At 45.7% G+C, this 19,415-nt stretch overlaps 1 protein-coding gene across 4 annotated transcripts in view; it reads right to left on the reverse strand.

The window, feature by feature from the left end:
- Positions 1-18,795, reverse strand: part of LOC144612253 (uncharacterized) — a 30,428-nt gene extending 11,633 nt beyond the window's left edge. For 3 of the 4 annotated variants that reach the window (XM_078431809.1, XM_078431810.1, XM_078431807.1), the window contains exons 1-4: positions 18,692-18,773; positions 13,748-13,920; positions 12,908-12,975; positions 4,185-4,375 (exon numbers count right to left, since the gene is read on the reverse strand). The gene's annotated coding sequence lies outside the window, so the exon portion shown is untranslated. Of the gene's footprint in view, positions 1-4,184; positions 4,376-12,907; positions 12,976-13,747; positions 13,921-18,691 lie in introns of all 4 variants that reach the window. The other variant, XM_078431811.1, reaches the window with a different exon arrangement.
- Between the last annotated feature and the right edge of the window lie 620 nt (positions 18,796-19,415).

Here is a 19,415-nt window from a genome sequence, read left to right on the forward strand (position 1 = left end):
CCCATCATGGATGAGGCCCTCACTCGTGTTTCTTCGGTACCCCACAGCTCTGCCCTTCCTCCCCTCTCCCTAATCGCAACAGAGACAGAGTCCCGCTCTTCCTTTCCTTTCACCGCATCACCCCGCGCATACAACACATAATCCTCCAACATTTTCGCCACCTCCAACGGTATCCCACCACTAGTCACATCTTCCCATCTACACCCCTTTCCTCCTTCTGCAGAAAATGATCCCTCCGCAACTACCTGGTTAACTGGTCCCTTCCCACCCAAACCTCCCCCTCCCCAGTTACCTTACCTTGCAGAAGATGCAACATCTGCCCCAATACCTCCTTCCTCGAATCTCCCAGGCACCCCAACAGTCCGTTCAGGTTAGGCAGAGGTTCACTTGCACCTCCTCCAACCTCATCTACTGTATTCTTTATTCAATAGACTATAGACAATAGGTGCAGGAATAGGCCATTCGGCCCTTCGAACCAGCACCACCATTCAATGTGTTCACTGCTGATCATTCTCAATCAGTACCCCGTTCCTGCCCTCTCCCCATACCCCCTGACTCCGCTATCTTGAAGAGCTCTATCTAGCTCTCTCTTGAAAACATCCAGAGAATTGGCCTCCACTGCCTTCTGATGCAGAGAATTCCACAGATTTACAACTCTCTAACTTAAAACGTTTTTGCTCATTTCCGTTCCAAATGGCCTACCCCTTATTCTTAAACTGTGGCCCTGGTTCTGCACTACCCCAACATTGGGAACCTGTTTCCTGCCTCTAATGTGTCCAATCCCTTAATAATCTTGTATGTTTCAATAAGATCCCCTCTCATCCTTCTAAATTCTAGTGTATACAGGCCTAGTCACTCCAGTCTTTCAACATATAACAGTCCCGCCATTCCGGGAATTAACCTAGTGAACCTATGCTGCACGCCCTCAATAGCAAGAATATCCTTCCTCAAATTTGGAGACCAAAACTGCACACAGTACTCCAGGTGTGGTCTCACTAGAGCCCTGTACAACTGCAGAAGGACCTCTTTGCTCCTATACTCAACTCCTCTTGTTATGAAGGCCAACATTCCATTGGCTTTCTTCACTGCCTGCTGTACCTGCATGCTTCCTTTCAGTGACTGATACACTAGGACACCCAGATCTCGTTGTACGTCCCCTTTTCCTAACTTGACACCATTCAGATAATAATCTGCCTTCCTATTCTTACCACCAAAGTGGATAACCTCACATTTGTCCACATTAAACTGCATCTGCCATGCATCTGCCCACTCACACAACCTGTGCATGTCACCCTGCATCCTCATAGCATCCTTCTCACAGTTCACACTGCCACCCAGCTTTGTGTCATCTGCAAATTTGATAATGTTACTTTTAATCCCTTCATCCAAGTCATGAATGTATATTGTAAATAGCTGCAGTCCCAGCACCGAGCCTTGCGGTACCCCACTAGTCACTGTCTGCCATTCTGAAAGGGACCCATTTATCCCCACTCTTTGCTTTCTGTCTGCCAACCAATTTTCTACCCATGTCATTACCCTACCCCCAATACCATGTGCTCTAATTTTGCCCACTAATCTCCTATGTGGGACCTCGTCGAAGGCTTTCTGAAAGTCAAGGTACACTACATCCACCGGCTCTCCCTTATCCATTTTCCTAGTTACATCCTCAAACAATTCCAGAAGATTAGTCAAGCATTACTTCCCCTTCGTAAATCCATGCTGACTCAGAACGATCCTGTTACTGCTACCCAAATGCTCCGCAATTTCGTCTTTTGTATTTGACTCCAGCATCTTCCCCACCACTGATGTCAGACTACCTGGCCTATAATTTCCTATTTTCTCTCTCCCTCCTTTCTTAAAAAGTGGGATAACATTAGCTACTCTCCAATCCACAGGAACTAATCCTGAATCTAAAGAACATTGGAAAATGATCACCATTGCGTCCACGATTTCTAGAGCCACCTCCTTATGTACCCTGGGATGCAGACCATCAGGCCCTGGGGATTTATCAGCCTTCAGTCCCATCAGTCTACCCAACACCATTTCCTGCCTAATGTGAATATCCTTCAGATCCTCCGTCAGCCTAGGAACTCTGACCACTAGAACGTCTGGGAGATTGTTTGTATCTTCTTTAGTGAAGACAGATCCAAAGTACCGGTTCAACTCGTCTGCCATTTCCTTGTTCCCCATAATAAATTCACCTGCTTCTGCCTTCAAGGGACCCACATTTTTCTTAACTATTTTTTCCTCTTCACATACCTAAGGAAGCTTTTACTATAAGAATATAACTGCAGATGCTGGTACAAATCGAAGGTATTTATTCACAAAGTGCTGGAGTAACTCAGCAGGTCAGGCAGCATCTCGGGAGAGAAGGAATGGGTGACGTTTCGGGTCGAGACCCTTCTTCAGAAGCTTTTACTATCCTCCTTTATATTATTGGCTAGCTTACCTTCGTACCTCATCTTTTCTCCCCGTATTGCCTTTGTAGTTATCTTCTGTTGCTCTTTAAAAGAGTCCCAATCCTCTAGCTTCCCGCTCTTCTTTGCTATGTCATACTTCTCTTTTATTTTTATGCTGTCCTTGACTTCCCTTGTCAGCCATGGGTGCCTCTTACTCCCCTTAGAATCTTTCCGCCTCATTGGGATGAATTGATCCTGCAACTTCTGCATTATTCCCAGAAATACCTGCCATTGTTGTTCCACCGTCTTCCCTGCTAGGGTCTCCTTCCAGTCAAATCTGGCCAGCTCCTGCCTCATGCCTCTATAATCCCCTTTGCTATACTGTAATATTGACACTTCCGATTTTCCCTTCTCCCTCTTAATTTGTAGATTAAAACTTATCATATTGTGATCACTGCCTCCTAATGGCTCTTTTACCTCGAGTCTCCTTATCAGATCAGGTTCATTACACAGCACTAAATCCAGAATTGCCTTCTGCCTAGTAGGCTCCAGTACAAGCTGTTCTAAGAATCCATCTCGGAGGCACTCCACAAACTCCCTTTCCTGGGGTCCAGTACCAACCTGATTTTCCCAGTCTACCTGCATGTTGAAATCTCCCATAACCACCGTAGCATTACATTTGTGACATGCCAATTTTAACTCTTGATTCAACTTGCACCCTATGTCGAGGCTACTGTTTGGGGGCCTGTATGTAACTCCCATTAGGGTCTTTTTACCCTTACAATTCCTCAGTTCTATCCATACTGATTCTACATCTCCTGATTCAATGTCACCCATTGCAAGGGACTGAATATCATTCCCTACCAACAGAGCGACCCCACCCCCTCTGCCCACCTGTCAGTCTTTTCGATAGGTCGTATACCCCTGAATATTCAGCTCCCAGCCCTGGTCCTCTGGAGGTCATGTCTCTGTAATTCCCACAACATCATACTTGCCAATGTCTAACTGAGCCTCTAGCTCATCCACTTTATTTTTTATACTTCAAATACACTTTAACTTTGGTATTCACCTCCCCTGTCACACCGATCACCATTGGCCCTGACCTTATTCTCTTATCCCATCTTGATCTTTCCTTCCCATTTATTCGAGAGTCTTTTGCAATATTTCCTGTATCAAGATGTGGACTTGTATACATCGGCGAGACCAAACCTAGACTGGGCGATCAGTTTACTGAACACCTTCATGCTGTCTGCCTGAACCTACCTGATCTCCTGTTTGCTAAACACTTGAATTCTCCTTCCCATTCCCACACTGACCTTTCTGTCCTAGTTCTCCTCCATTGTCAGAGTGACGTTAAACGCAAATTGGAGGAACAGCATCTTATATTTCGCTTGGGCACCTTAAACCCCACTGGTATGAATATTGATTTCTCTAACTTCAAGTAACCCCGACATTCCCTGTCTCTCTATCCCTCCCCCACCCAAGTCGCACCAGCTTCTCATTTTCACCCAACAAACAGATAACAGAGGCCTGCTTCCTTTACTTTCGTAACTTTTTTGCATATCTTTCATTCATTGTTCTTTTTCTCCACATCACCTTCCATATCTCTTGTTTCCCTTTTCCCTAACTAGTCTGAAGAACCGTCTCGACCCAAAATGTCACCCATTCCTTCTCTCCAGAGATGCTGCCTGTCCCGCTGAGTTACTCCAGCATTTTGTGTCTATCAGTTCCTTCCCACACATTTAAAGTTGGCCTGCAGTTCCCCGATTTGTGCAGAATCCTCACGTTTTGGGTCTTGGTTTGACATCCACATTGTGGTCCATGTGATTCTCAGCTCCTTGGCATAGTCATCACCGTACCAGACCAGCAACTCGCAGTGAGGAGGAACCGGCTTGCAAGTCCTGTAGTAAATGTTGCCCCAGTGCTGGAAGGCAACAAGGTTCTGTTCCTCCTCCTTTCTGGCGCAGTTCACAAATCTGCAACACAACAAGCACAGATAGAAGGTACAACAGTCACTTAAAATTATAAGTGAACACAGAACGTAAAGTATATCAGCAAATTCTGTTGAATGGGAGATGTCCCCAGCCATGGCCCAAATTCAACCTTAAATATTGTACACCCTTTGTCAGCACACTGCTGAAGGAAACTTGAACTTTGTTTCTCTTCCCACAGATGCGGCCTGACCTGAGCAGTATTTACAGTACTTTGTGTTTTTATGTTTACCTTGTATTACTGTTGTTGGTATTGTATTGATTACTTTCTATTTATCTGCATGTTATTGCGTTAACAGACTTGTTAAGCTGCAGGAAGTTAGAATTTCATTGTGGAACAATTAAACACTGTTGACCCTGGCTGTGTTATTTACAGGGAGGCAAAGACAGAGCAGCTGTGATGCAGCGTGGCGTGAATTGAGTTATTCTTCTCTTGGAATATTGGCTTCACGGAGATACCACAGATTTTAACATCAAGACCTGATTTTAAACTGTGGCATCAGTCTCCCAGTCACAGATCAAGACATGACAGGCTGAATATTTGATGCAAAGTTTTGCAGCATCAGGTGACATTCCAAGAGCACGAGGCTTGAGATAGGAGTTGTGGGTCATGGAGTGATCCAAGGAGAAAGGCTGGTTTAGGCAAGGAAAGCATCGCCCAGACAGAATGCTGATTCTTTCTGGATTAATGAGTAAAATGGAATATTTTCTTTCCCCGAGTCATGTATTTCCCATTCATCCCCTCTTTTAAACTAAATAGTGGGGGGAGTGGGGGGTGTCAAATGGGATAGACAAAGATGGATTTGAAGGGAAAGAGAGTATAGGAAAAGTTAAGACACCAGAATTAACGGGACAGAAAGCTCACAAAGGGATAGGAGAGAATGGCCAAGTGTAATAGGAATCGGTGTGAAAGGTGAGATGAGTAATGGATTAAAAGTATTATATATGAATGCGCAGTATAAGAAATAAAGTGGATGAGCTTGAGGCTCAGTAAGAGATTGGTAGATATGACATTGTGGGGATTACAGAGATATGGCCACAGAAGGATCGGGACTGGGAACTGAATATTCAGGGTTTATAGGTCCTATAGAAAGGACAGGCAGGTGGGCAGAGGAGGTGGGGTAACTCTGTTCGTCAGGGATGAAATTCAGGCCCTTGCGAGGGGTGACATAGGGACTGACAATGTAGAGTCACTGTGGATAGAGTTGAGGAATTGTAACGGTAAGAAGACACTAATGGGAGTTATCTGCAGGCCCCCAAACAGTAGCCTGGATGTAGGGTGTAAATTGCAACAGGAGTTAAAACTGGCATGTAACAAATGTAATGCCATTGTGGTTATGGGGGTTTCAATATGCAGGTAGACTGGGTAAATCAGGTTGGTTCTGGACCCCAAAAAAGGGAGTTTGTAGAGTGTCTCCGAGATGGATTCTTAGAGCAGCTTCAACGGAGCCTACCAGAGAGAAGGCAATTCTCGATTTAGTGTTGTCCAATGAACCAGATTTAATAAGGGAACTCGAGGTAAAGGAACCGCTTGGAAGTAGTGACCATAATATGATTAGTTTTAATCTGCAATTTGAGAGGGAGAAGTTTAAATAAGAAGTGTCAGTGTTGCAGTTAAACAAAGGAGACTATGAAGGCATGAGAGAGAAGCTGTCCAACGTCGACTGGAAAAGGATCCATGCAGGAATGTCGGTGGAACAGCAATGGCAGGAATTTCTGGGCATAATCTAGAAGATGCAGGATCATTTCATTCCAAAGAGGAAGAAAGATTCTCGGGGAGTAAGAGGCAACATGGGAAGTTAGGGATGAAATAAAACTCAAAGAAAAGATGTAAAACATAGCAAAGAGTAGCAGGAAGCCAGAGGATTGGGGAACTTTCAAAGGACAACAGAAGGTAACAAAAAGGGCAATACAGGCTGAAAAGATGAAGTACGAGGGGAAGCTGGCCAGGAATATAAAGAAGGAAAGTAAAAGCTTCTTTAGGTATGTTAAGAGAAAAAGATTAGCAAAGACAAACTGTGGGTCCCTTGAAGGCAGAAACGGGTGAAATTATTATGGGTAACAAGGAAATGGCAGAAGTGTTGAACTGGTACTTCGGATCTGTCTTCAATAAGGAAGCCAAACAATCTCCCAGATGTACATGAGGACAGAGGATTTGGGAGACAGAGGAACTGAAAGTAATTTGCATTCGACAAGAAATAGTATTGGGTGGACTGATGGGATTGAAAGCTGATAAATCCCCAGTGCCTGGTGGTCTGCAACCCAGGGAACTCAAGGAGGTGGCTCTAGAAATCATGGACGCATTGGTGATCATTTCCCAATGTTCAATAGATTCATGATCAGTTCCTGTGGATTGGAGGATAGCTAATGTTATCCCACTTTTCAAGAAAGGAGCGAGAGAGAAAATGGGGAATTAGAGACCAGTTAGCCTGACATCGGTGGTGGGGAAGATGCTGGAGTCAATTATTAAAGAGGTAATAACAGCACATTTGGATAGCAGTTAAAGGATTGGTCCAAGTCAGCCTGGATTTATGAAAGGGAACTCTTGCTTGACTAATCTTCTGGAATTTTTTGGGGTTGCGACAAGTAAAATGGATGGAGAGCCATTGGATATGTAGACTTTCAGAAAGCCTTTGATAAGGTTCCACACGGGAGGTTGCTGAGCAAAATTAGAGCACATGGCCTTGAGGTAGTGTATTGACAATTGACAAGGGTTTGAAAAGTCCGGGAGCAGAGCAAGGACGCCCGTTGGCTGAGAAGAAAAGTAAGTGTTAATTGCAGTGGAAAAGGCAGTTTAAAAAGAGCGCCAAGAGGACGCTAGTAGTCAGTTTGAAAAGTCGGCGATTGGTAAATTGGCCATTTAAGTAATTTAGTGACTGATATAAGCAAGGCTTGCACAAGAGGTGCAGCCCTGTCCGGTTGCAGCCCTGTTGAGGGAAGTGCCCTGTGAGAAAAGTGCGAGTCTTTGGCTGCGAGTCTCCGGCGAGGAGGCTGAGGTGAGGAGGTTACGCTTGTTTTTTGAGCCGGAATTGTTTTTGACACCGAAGTGATGGCGCACAAGTTGGCGCAGTGTGTTTCCTGCAGGATGTGGGAAGGTAGAGACACTGCTGGGGCTTCTGGAAGCTACACCTGCAAGAACTGTGTCCAGGTGCAGCTCCTGACTGGACGTGTGGCAGAGTTGGAAAAGCAGCTGGTTGACCTCAGGGCCATCCGGGAATGCGAGAGTTTCCTGGACAGGACCTACTGTGAGGCTGTCACGCCAAGGGTCCAGGTCGAGCGAAGGTGGGAGACCGTTTCAGGGGGGAGCGAACTTGGACAACAGGAGACCCCGGGGGCTGTGCCTATTGCAAACAGGTACACCCTATTGGGAACTGTTGGGGAAGAAGACGCTTCCAGTCCGAGCGGCAGTCGCGTTGGCGGTTCTATCCCAGGCAAGGAAACTCGACCAGGGAGACCGAAGTCAGGAAGAGCCATAGTAGTCGGTGACTCCATTGTCCGAGGTACGGACAGGAGATTCTGTGGCGACAGGTGGGAGTCGAGGATGGTTTGTTGCCTCCCTGGTGCCAGGGTTCAAGACATCACGGAGCGGCTTCAGAACATCCTAGCGAGGGAAGGTGATCAGCCGGAAGTAGTTGTGCACGTGGGCACAAACGACGTCGGGAGGAAGAGGAAGGAGATACTGCAGTGTGAGTTTAGGGAGTTAGGAAGAAGACTGAGAAGCAGGACGTCGAGGGTGGTTATCTCTGGACTGCTGCCTGTCCCTCGTGCTGGTGAGGGCAGGAACAGAGAGATCGGGGATATGAATGTATGGCTGAGGGGCTGGTGCAGGGAGCAGGGATTTAGATATCTGGACCACTGGGATCTCTTCTGGGGTAGAGGTGACCTGTACAAAAGGGACGGGTTACACCTTAACAGCAAGGAGACCAACATTCTGGCAGGCAGGTTTGCTAGTGCTACAAGTGTGGCTTCAAACTAAGTAGTGGGGGGGAGGGGTTGACAAATTGGGAATATGGAGATGGAGTTAAAGGGGAAGCGAATACAGGAGAAACTGTAAAGGACTCTCGTATGAATGGGAAGGGAAGTTCTAGAAGGGATATGAGAGTAAGGTCAGGGCCAAGGGTGACCGGTGTGAGAGGGGAGGTAAATACCGAAGTTAAAGTGTTGTATTTAAATGCGCGAAGTATAAGAAATAAAGTGGATGAGCTTGAGGCTCGGTTAGACATTGGCAAGTATGATGTTGTGGGAATCACTGAGACATGGCTACAAGAGGACCAGGGCTGGGAGCTGAATATTCAGGGGTATACAATGTACAGAAAAAACAGGCAGGTGGGGAGAGGGGGCGGGGTAGCTCTATTGGTGAGGAATGATATTCAATCCCTTGCAAGGAGTGACATAGAATCAGGAGATGTAGAATCAGTATGGATAGAGTGAGGAATTGTAAGGGTAAAAATACCCTAATGGGAGTCATCTACAGGCCCCCAAACAGTAGCCTCGACATAGGGTGCAAGTTGAATCAGGAGCTAAAATTGGCATGTCACAAATGTAATGCTGTGGTGGTCATGGGAGATTTCAACATGCAGGTAGACTGGGAAAATCAGGTTGGTAATGGACCCCAGGAAAGAGAGTTTGTGGAGTGCCTCCGAGATGGATTCTTAGAACAACTTGTACTGGAGCCTACCAGGGAGAAGGCAATTCTGGATTTAGTGTTATGTAATGAACCTGACCTGATAAGGGGACTCGAGGTAAATGAGCCATTAGGAGGCAGTGACCACAATATGATAAGTTTTACTCTCCAAATGGAGACTGAGAAGGGAAAATCGGAGGTGTCAGTATTACAGTATAGCAAAGGGGATTACAGAGGCATGAGGCAGGAGTTGGCCAAAATTGACTGGAAGGAGGCCCTAGCAGGGAAGACTGTGGAACAGCAATGGCAGGTATTCCTGGGAATAATGCAGAAGTTGCAGGATCAATTTATCCCAAAGAGGAGGAAAGATTCTAAGGGGAGTAAGAGGCACCCGTGGCTGACAAGGGAAGTCAAGGACAGCATAAAAATAAAAGGGAAGAAGTATCACATAGCAAAGAAGAGTGGGAAGCCAGAGGATTGGGACTCTTTTAAAGAGCAACAGGAGATAACTAAAAAGGCAATACGGGGAGAAAAGATGAGGTACGAGGGTAAACTAGCCAATAATATAAAGGAGGATAGTAAAAGCTTTTTTAGGTATGTGAAGAGGAAAAAAATAGTCAAGGCAAATGTGGGTCCCTTGAAGACAGAAGCAGGGGAATTTATTATGGGGAACAAGGAAATGGCAGAAGAGTTGAACCGGTACTTTGGATCTGTCTTCACTGAGGAGGATACAAACAATCTCCCAGATGTTCTAGTGGCCAGAAATCCTAGGGTGACAGAGGAACTGGAGGAAATCCACATTAGGCAGGAAAAAGTTTTGGGTAGACTGATGGGACTCAAGGCTGATAAATCCCCAGGGCCTGATGGTCTGCATCCCAGGGTGCTTAAGGAGGTGGCTCTAGAAATTGTGGACGCATTAGTGATTATTTTCCAATGTTCTATAGATTCCGGGTTCGTTCCTGTGGATTGGAGGGTAGCTAATGTTATCCCACTTTTCAAGAAAGGAGGGAGAGAGAAAACGGGAAATTATAGACCAGTTAGTCTGACATCAGTGGTGGGGAAGATGCTGGAGTCAATTATAAAAGACGAAATTGCGGAGCATTTGTATCGCAGTAACAGGATCGTTCTGAGTCAGCATGGATTTACGAAGGGGAAATCATATAACATATAACAATTACAGCACGGAAACAGGCCAGTTTGGCCCTTCTAGTCCATGCCGAACACTTTCTCCGACCTAGTCCCATCTACCTGCTCTCAGACCATAACCCTCCAATCCCTTCCCATCCTTATACCTATCTAATCGTGCTTGACTAATCTACTGGAATTTTTTGAGGATGTAACTAGGAAAATTGACAGTGGAGAGCCGGTGGATGTGGTGTAACCTCGACTTTCAGAAAGCCTTCGACAAGGTCCCACATAGGAGATTGGTGGGCAAAATTAGAGCACATGGTATTGGAGGTAAGGTACTGACATGGATAGAAAGTTGGTTGACAGACAGAAAGCAAAGAGTGGGGATAAATGGGTCCCTTTCAGAATGGCAGGCAGTGACTAGTGGGGTACCGCAAGGCTCGGTGTTGGGACCGCAGCTATTTACAATATACATCAATGACTTGGATGAAGGGATTAAAAGTACCATTAGCAAATTTGCCGATGATACAAAGCTAGGTGGCAGTGTGAACTGTGAGGAAGATGCTATGAGGTTGCAGGGTGACTTGGACAGGTTGTGTGAGTGGGCGGATGCATGGCAGATGCAGTTTAATGTGGATAAGTGTGAGGTTATCCACTTTGGTGGTAAGAATAGGAAGGCAGATTATTATTTGAATGGTGTCAAGATAGGAAAAGGGGACGTACAACGTGATCTGGGTGTCTTAGTGCATCAGTCACTGAAAGGAAGCATGCAGGTACAGCAGGCAGTGAAGAAAGCCAATGGAATGTTGGCATTCATAACGAGAGGAGTTGAGTATAGGAGCAAAGAGGTCCTTCTACAGTTGTACAGGGCCCTAGTGAGACCGCACCTGGAGTACTGTGTGCAGTTTTGGTCTCCAAATTTGAGGAAGGATATTCTTGCTATTGAGGGCGTGCAGCGTAGGTATACTAGGTTGATTCCCGGAATGGCGGGACTGTCATATGTTGAAAGACTGGAGCGACTAGGTTTGTATACACTGGAGTTTAGAAGGATGAGAGGGGATCTTATCGAAACGTATAAGATTATTAAGGGGTTGGACATGTTAGAGGCAGGAAACATGTTCCCAATGTTGGGGGAGTCCAGAACCAGGGGCCACAGTTTAAGAATAAGGGGTAGGCCATTTAGAACAGAGATGAGGAAAAACTTTTTTAGTCAGAGAGTTGTGAATCTGTGGAATTCTCTGCCTCAGAGGGCAGTGGAGGCTACTTCTCTGAATACATTCAAGAGAGAGCTAGATAGAGCTCTTAAGGATAGCAGAGTCAGGGGGTATGGGGAGAAAGCAGGAACGGGGTACTGATTGAGAATGATCAGCCATGATCACATTGAATGGCGGTGCTGGCTCGAAGGGTCGAATGGCCTACTCCTGCACCTATTGTCTATTGTCTATTGACATGGATAGAGAATGGTTGGCAGACAGGAAGCAAAGAGTAGGAATAAACAGGTCATTTTGAGAATGGCAGGCAGTGGCGAGTAGAGTGCCGCAAACTCAGTGCTGGGACCGCAACTATTTACAATATATATTAGTGATTTGGATGATGGAATTAGAAGTAACACTAGCAAGTTTGCACATGACACAAAGCTGGGTGGTAGTGTGAACTGCGAAGAGGATGTTAGGAGGTTGCAGGGTGACTTGGACAGGTTGAGTGAGTGGGCAGATGCATGGCAGATGCAGTATAACATAGATAAAAGTGAGGTTATCCACTTTGATGGCAAAAACAAGGAGGCAGATTATTATCTCAATGGTGTCAGATTAGGTAAAGGGGAATTGCAATGAGACCTGGGTGTTCCTTGCACACCAGATGCTGAAAGTAAGCGTGCAGGTACAGCAGGCAGTGAAGAAAGCTAATGGCATATTGGCCTTCATAACAAGAGGACTTGAGTATAGGAGCAAAGAGGTCTTTCTGCAGTTGTGTAGGGCCCTGGTGAGACCACATCTGAAGAATTGTGTGCAGTTTTGGTCTCCTAATTTGAGGAAGAATGTCCTTGCTATTGAGGCAGTGCAGCATAGGTTCACGAGGTTAATCCCTGAGATGGCGGGATTGCCACATGAGGAAAGATTGGGCTTGTATTCACTGGAGTTCAGAAGGATGAAATGGGTTCTGGACAAGCTAGATGCAGGAAAAATGTTCCCAATGTTGGGGGAGTCCAGAACCAGGGACCACAGTCTAAGAATAAAGGGGAGGCCATATAAAACTGAGGTGAGAAGAAACATTTTCACCCAGAGAGTTGTGAATTTGTGGAATTCTCTGACACAGAAGGCAGTGGTGGCCAATTCACTGGGTGAATTTAAAAGAGAGTTAGATAGTGCTCTAAGGGCTAGTGGAATCAAGGGATATGGGGAGAAGGCAAGCACAGGTTACTGATTGTGGATGATGAGCCATGATCACAGAGAATGGCGGTGCTGGCTGAAAGGGCCAAATGGCCACCTCTTGCACCTATCTTCTATGTTTCTTTCCCCTCACTTGACTGGCTTTTTTCCCCGCCCCACCTCTCTTTTCCAGCTTTATTCCCTTATCCATCAGTCTGAAAAAAAGTCCCACCCGAAACGTTGTTTGTTGATTCCCTGCACAGATGCTGCCTGACCCACTGAGTTCCTCTCACACTTTGCTTTTACTCCAAGATTCCAGCATCTGCAGTCTCTTGTGTCTCCTTTCTGAAATAACCCAGTTATTGCTTATTATTATGATCAGCGTTAGTCTTTCCTTACCTCATCCAGTTCGATTTAGATTCATCCTGTGCATCAATGTATTCAGTGTCATTGTTTGCCTTACTGATCTATAAAAAGATACTTGATTAAAAACAAAACACATTGATAAAGAAAACAAAAGTGAAGCTTACACAGTTCCCAGTATTATGCCTTCAACTAACTACTACTAAACCTATTTTACTTGATTACACATTTATATCAGAACACTCCAAAATTCCCGCGAATTAAAACACATGGCAAAGAATCTCTAAGAATATAATAAACATTTTGCACAATTTCAAGGAGCTTTGTCGGGTTGTAATATGTTCTTTAATTTTGGTAATGTCACTGTTCTAATGATTTCTGATGGTCAGAAATGTTCAATGCATTCTCAAACAAGGAGGTCAGACATCAGGGTGAAAGAGGAGGAGCAGCAGAACAGGAAGGAGATGGAGCACTGATTCAGCTCAGAGATTGGGTGAGGGAGAGGGATGCCAGTCTGAGCAGTAAAGTGAGAATCACTGGAACAGGACAAAGAGCACAGACTCTTCAGTCTTTATTCAAATTGACAACCACATGAAAATGGAAACATGTAATTAAGAATCTAAGTTACAGAAAATATTTTCAGTTAGCTTCAAACTATTTCTTTATTGGTAAGAAACTTGATGACTCTGATTAGAATGCAAAATAATTCAGCTACAAAAAAATTGTAATAAAAACTGAGAATTCAGGAGATACCCAGCAAGGCACGCAGCATTCGTGGAGGATAAAACACAACTCACATTTCAGGATGATGATATTTCATCAACAAATGTTATCAAACCTGCTGAGCATTTTCCATGAACTATTGGAGTCACTTACCACCCATGAATATCCACTGGTAGCTTCTTCTTCACTTGAAACCTCTCCTCCATCGGGTCCAAAAGGTACACCCCTGGGAATAACCTTCCCTTAATTCCAGATGCCAAGATCGGCTTTACGAATTTTGGATGTGGCAATGCCGAGACCTTCCGGAAGAGTTAAACGAGCTCTATCTGGGCAATTGGAATCAACAACAGTGTCCTTCATGAAGACTGGTGGGCCATGCACAGGGTATTCGTCAATAAAAAATGTCCTGCAGGCTTCACAAACTAAAACGGAAACTGCAAAATTAAGAACTAATCAGGGTGTTGGCGTTATTGAAACTGGCTGGACTTTGTACTGAAAATGCTTGTTGATCCACAAAAGATGTTATCTTATTAAAAGTATTTCAGAATATAATACGACCATGATGTAGATGCTGTGCAGAAGATCTTGGCAAAATTACCTTTTCCAAAATTACTCTCTATGGAAGTATTGAAAATGTGAGAGATTAATAGTGGCCGATTTGTGAAAAATCCGTTCATGATGTTTGTCGGTCACCATGAATATCTTCGGGGTAAGATGCCGCTATTTAATTCAAAATGGCTGCGGTGTTGAACTGTATGGATATTTATAAACATCAAGAGAAAAATCATGACCACGGAATATAATTTTGCATTTAGTAATACCAAGCATGATGTAATGCAGAGGGTATGTTTAATGGTAACAGTGCTGTGGCGCATGGAGTTAACTCCAAGAAAAGTGTTTTGAAGGATAAAAGTAACAGTCTATTATGTGAACTAATGAAGCATTTGTAACAAGGCAGATGAATTAAGACCAGAGACATAGAAAATAGGTGCAGGAGTAAACCACTCGGCCCTTCGAGCAAGCACCACCATTCAATGGCTGATCATCTACAATCAGTACCCCGTTCCTGCCTTCTCCCCATATCCCTTGATTCCGCTAACTCTTTTGAATGCATCCAGTGAATTGGTCTCCACTGCCGTCTGAGGCAGAAAATTCCACAAATTCACAACTCTCTGGGTGAAAAAGTTTTTCCTCATCTCTGTTCTAATGGCCTACCCCTTATTCTTAAACTGTGCCCCCTCGTTCTGGACTCCCCCAACATCGAGAACATGTTTCCTGCAACTACTGTAGCTTGTCCAATCCCTTAATTTTATATGTTTCTGTATAAGATCCCCTCTCATCCTTCTAAATTCCAGTGAATACAAGCCCAGTCGTTCCATTCTTTCATCATATGACAGTCCCGCCATCCTGGGAATTAACCTCGTGAACCTACGCTGGACTACCTCAATAGCAAGAATGTCCTTCCTCAAATTAGGAGACCAAAACTGCACACAATCCTCCAGGTATGGTCTCACCAGGGCCCTGTACAACTGCAGAAAGACCCTTTTGCTCTGAAACTCCAATCCTCTCGTTATGAATGTCAACATGCCATTAGCTCTCTTCACTGCCTGCTTTACCTGCATATTTACCTTCAGTGACTGATGTAGAAAGATACTCAGGTCTCGTTGCTCTTCCCCTATTCCTAATCTGACACCATTCAGATAATAATCTGCCTTCTTGTTCTTGCCAGCAAAGTGGATAACCTCACATCTATCCACATTATGCAGCATCTGTCATGCATCTGCCCACTCACACACCCGATCCAAGTTACCCTGCATCCTCATAGGATTCTCTTCATAGTTCACATTGCCACCTAGCTTTGTGGCATCTGCAAATTTGCGAATGTTATTTTTAATTCCTTCATCTAAATCATTAATAGAAATTGTAAATAGCTGCGGTCCCAGCCTGGCGAACCAATTTTCTATCCATGTCAATACCATACCCCCAATACCATGTGCTCTAATTGTGCCCACTAATCTCCTGTGTGGGACCTTATCAAAGGCTTTCTGAAAGTCCAGATACATTACATCCACTGGCTCTCCCTTATCCATTTTACTTGTTACACCCTGAAAAAAATTCCAGAAGATTAGTCAATAAAGATTTCCCTTTCATGAATCCATGCTGACTTGGACCGATCGTGTTACTGCCATCCAGATACACTGCTATTACATCTTCAATAATTTATTCCAGCATATTACCCACCACCGATGTCAGGCTAATTGGTCAATGATTCCCTGTTTTCTCTCTAGGTCCTATCTTGAAAAGTGGAATAACATTAGCTATCCTCCAATCCACTGGAACTGATCCAGAATAAAATGATCACCAATGTGTCATGATTTCTACAGCCACCTCCTTGAGTACCCTGGGATGCAGACCATCAGGCCCTGGGGATTTATCAGCCTTCAGTCCCATCAGTCTACCCAACACCATGTCCTGACTAATGTGATTTCCTTCAGTTCCTCCGTCACCCTAGATCCTCTGTCCCCCTGTACTTCTGGGAGATTGTTTGTGTCTTCCTTAGTGAAGACAGAACCAAGTTACCTGTTCAACTCGTCTGCCATTTCCTTGTTCCCCATAATAAATTCTCCTGTTTCTGTCTTCAAGAGACCCACATTTATCCTTAATTAATCTTTTCCTCTTCACATACCTAAGGAAGCTTTTACTATCTTCCTTTATATTCTGGGCTAGCCTGTCTTCGTATTTTATTTTTTCTCCCCATATTTCATTTTTAGTTACCTTCTGTTGTTCTTGAAAAGTGTTCCAATCCTCTGGCTTCTCGCTCATCTTTGCTATGTTATATGTGTTATCTTGTAGTTTTATACTGTCCTTGACTTCCCGTGACAGCCACGGTCGCCTCTTACTCCCCTGAGAATCTTTCTTCCTCTTTGGAATGAAAGGATCCTGCATCATCTGGAATATTCCCAGGAATTCCTGCCATTGCTGTTCCAACACCATCCCCACTAGGATCCCTTTCCAGTCAACTTTGGTCAGCTCCTCCCTCATGCCTCCATAGACCCCTTTGATCAATTGCAACACTGACACTTCTGATTTTACTTACTCCCTGCAAATTACAGATTAAAACTTATGGTCACTACCTCCTAATGGTTCCTTTACCTTGAGTTCCCTTATCAAATTTGGTTCAATACACAACACTAAATCCAGAATTGCCTTCTCCCTGGTAGGCTCCAGTACAAGATGCTATAAGAATCCATCTTGGAGGCACTCGACAAACTCCCTTTCTTGGGGGCCAGCACCATCCTGATTTTCCCAGTCTGCCTGCATATTTAAATCTCCAATTCCCTTTGTTACATGCCAATATTAACTCCTGATGCAACTTGCACCCTATATCCAGGCCATTGTACCTTTGTTACATGCCAATTTTAACTCCTGATGCAACTTGCATCCTATAACTATGCAAAAAGAAAAGAGATTTAATAAAGTATGCAATACAGAAAACTAATTACATGGTTTGTATCTAAACTGAACTTTACCAAATGCAAGAGAAGGTTGCGTTGGTCCTACTGATATAATTTTACATGAGGGCAACTGTGATGAACAGCTTTGGCTCAGGAAATCATGTGGTGGAATAAGAGAGGTCAATCAAAAATGTCAAAGACATAGAGCACCTCACAAAAGGAAAATCAAATATTTGTAGACAACTTCAATCTTCATATAGAAAGGGTAAAAAATATGAATTCATGGGAAGTTGAATTTGAAACTGAAATGACAATAGACAATAGGTGCAGGAGTAGGCCATTCGGCCCTTTGAGCCAGCACCGCCATTCAATGTGATCATGGCTGATCATTCACAATCAGTACCCCGTTCCTGCCTTCTCCCCATACCCCCTGACGCTGCTATCTTTAAGAGCTCTATCTAGCTCTCTCTTGAAAGCATCCAGGTAATTGGCCTCCACTGCCTTCTGAGGCAGAGAAGGATCTAACCAAGGATCTGGTCTAAAAAAATCACATATCTATTTAGTTTACATGTGGGGAAAAAAACCTCATGTCAGCATGCATCAATAGAAAAGGGCAAAAAGGCAAAAATAGTATATTGTGGCGGCTCCCAAGGGTCGGGCCATATCATACCACTACCGACCCCTCGGCACGGGAATGGACCAGTCCAGGGGGGCGGTCCTGTACTAGGTATATAAGGACAAGGTATAAGAAAATAACTGCAGATGCTGGTACACATAAGAAAATAGCTGCAGATGCTGGTACAGACCCGAAACGTCACCCATTCCTTCTCTCCCGAGATGCTGCCTGACCTGCTGAGTTACTCCAGCATTTTGTGAATAAATCGATTTGTACCAGCATCTGCAGTTATTTTCTTATATCTTCCTGCATCTTATTATCTTCCTGTCTCCACCTATATCCTTCCTTTGTCCCACCTTCCTGACATCAGTCTGAAGAAGGGTCTCGACCCAAAACGTCACCCATTCCTTCTCTCCCGAGATGCTGCCTGACCTGCTGAGTTACTCCAGTATTTTGTGAATATAAGGACAAGGTTTTGGGCGCGAAGCCTTTCCAGCAGACTCGCCCAGCCTGATAACTGAGAAATAAACCGAACGCCCCAAAATACCCGGCTCCTCGCCTTTATTTCGGGCCTCTCTCGACGCGCCACATTGGTGACCTCGACGGTCCATTCATAGTAGGATGGACATACGATGGAAAGCCGACCGTCCGTCCAGCTCGCAGGCCGACCAGGCCGCAGCTGTCGACGCGGTAGCCATCAAGCTCCCGACTTTCGGGACCACCCGGGCTCAGTTCCAGCTGCGGGGCAACACAACGGATGACACCCGTTTTTTCCACCTGGTGGGAGCCCTTGACCAGGACACGGCCGAAGAGGTCACGGAGTTCCTCCAGGACCCACCGGCCCACGATAAATATAAAGCCCTTAAGGAGCTGCTGCTCCAAACCTACGGGCTAACCCGAATGGAGCGGGCCGAAAGGCTCCTCCACATGCCAGGCCTCGGTGACCGGCGCCCATTTAGCCTCCTGAAGGAGATGGTCGCGTTGCTCGACGGGCACAGACCGTGCCTGATGTTTGAATACACTTACCTGCACGTGCTGCCGGCCGACATTCGCCTGCAGCTCACAGACGCCTCCTTTGTTGACACCCGGGCCCTCGGCAGGCGCGCTATGGGCGGCGCGCCGTGATGACGTCGGCGCGCTAAACGTCACTCGAGGAGCGCCCGATTTTCTCCGGTCGGGCGGGGGAGCTGTGGAAGGAGTGACAGCTATGCCCCGGAGGCCTGCGAGATTTCCCCCCGGTGGCCATCGCGGGTCCTGCACCTGCAGTCCCACACCAGCAGGCTCCAGCCAGCATCAGTCGGAGGCACTGGTGTTATTACCACCAGCGCTGGGGTGCTACAGCCCGACAATGCCGCCAGCCGTGCACGTTCCCGGGAAACGCCGGGGCGGCTGCCAATAGTCCCCGTGGCGGCCGGCCAGATTCACCGCCTCTTTCGCCTGGGATCGGCGCTCCGGGGGCCGCTTCCTCGTGGATTCCGGGGCGGAGCTGAGCGTCCTGCCCCCTTTGCTGCTGGACATTCGTTCTGGGAAGCAGGGCCCATCCTCACCGCTGTAAACGGGAGCCACATTCGGACTTATGGCATCCGCACGGTCCACATCGTTTTCGGCGCCAGTCATTTCATGTGGCAGTTTACCATCGCCGACGTCTCCCAGCCGTTGCTCGGGGCTGACTTTCAGCGGGCTCATTCTCTCCTGGTGGACGTCAGGCAGCAGCGCTTGGTCCACGCCGCCACGATGGAGCCCATTGCGT

Source organism: Rhinoraja longicauda, chromosome 43 (genome assembly GCF_053455715.1).
Source record: "Rhinoraja longicauda isolate Sanriku21f chromosome 43, sRhiLon1.1, whole genome shotgun sequence".
Lineage (NCBI taxonomy): Eukaryota > Metazoa > Chordata > Chondrichthyes > Rajiformes > Arhynchobatidae > Rhinoraja > Rhinoraja longicauda.